This window comes from Phytophthora infestans, genomic scaffold (assembly GCF_000142945.1).
Source record: "Phytophthora infestans T30-4 supercont1.75 genomic scaffold, whole genome shotgun sequence".
In the NCBI taxonomy this organism is placed as follows: Eukaryota; Oomycota; class Peronosporomycetes; order Peronosporales; family Peronosporaceae; genus Phytophthora; species Phytophthora infestans.
The window spans coordinates 123,382-124,597 of record NW_003303684.1 but is presented as its reverse complement, the minus strand read 5'-3'; positions in this window follow the sequence as shown (position 1 = coordinate 124,597).

Genomic DNA, 1,216 nt, shown 5'->3' with positions numbered 1-1,216 from the left:
TCAGCTGAAGGTGACGAACCTTCTTCCGCCGAGTCCGACGACGGGACTTTCCAGAGCGAGGCCTTCCTCCATCGGATACAGTAGCTGAGGTGAACTTGAGTGCAAAAGGGTACTGATAGCCTCGTGTCCATCCTCTCCGGGGAGTGGACAAGCGTACGGTTGAGGCGGATGCGGCGCCGGTGCACGATGACGAGGACCTGCAGCAGTGGGAGACTTGGGGTTGGCATAACGCCGAAGCCGCTGAGTCGAGGTCAAGTTTGCCAAAGGCGTACGGTGAAGCTGAGCAAGGGTCGGCTCAGCCTGGGTTGTTACCGCCGCTGAGCTGACTGGAGCCGCAGCCGAGTCTGCCAATGAAGTCGCCGAAGACGCTTGACTAGCTGAGGGAACCACACTAGGACCAATAATGGAACTCGCCACTGGAGCATCTCGGCGAGGATGGACAATCAACTCCAACCGCCGAGTTTCACCAGCGGGGATGTTGAGAACCTCAGGAAAGCGAGACTCCAAGACACGACACAGCCGGGCGTTGAGGAGAAGGTCGGACGGATCAAGCCCAGGAACTTGCAAGCCACCGCCAGCAGCAGTAGCCATGTGAGGATCGTGCATCGGAATAATACCATTCCGACGGATGAGCCGCTTCTGTCGCAAGATCACAGCCCGCTGCTCAGCGATCACCGACTGAGCGTGCCGCAAGGGTTGAGTACCGGTGGAACTGTACAACCGCACCGACTCCTGCAGCTGTTCGAAGTGCTTGGAAGCAATGCCCTGAAGAGTGACGAACGCCGCATCCCTCTCAGAAATGGATCGGAGAAGGACGTCGATCTCGGCGTCCCGATCCAAGACTTGCTGATGGTGGAGCTGGGCCTGACCCAACGCAGCGTCAACCTTGCTCTGCTCAGCTGCGAGGGCCCGAGCAAGTTTTGCCTCACTCAGAGCTACAGCCTTTCGCAGCGACGCGAGGAGATTAGCCGATTGCGTGGCAGCAGCCTCCAATCGAGACACTTGCTGTTGAGCCGACGAGAGCTGAGTTGACAAGTCGACATTGCTGAGAGCAAGCGAGTCCAGTCGCCGAGTCAGTGCGCGGTTCTCCTCCTGAACAGCTTGATTGTCAGCTTGGAGATCGCCGATGATCTTTGGATAATCAAGAGCGGCGTAGTTGCCTTTCAAGATATCCAACAGTTCCCCCGCGGAAGCAGCATGCAAAATCGCTCGCGAA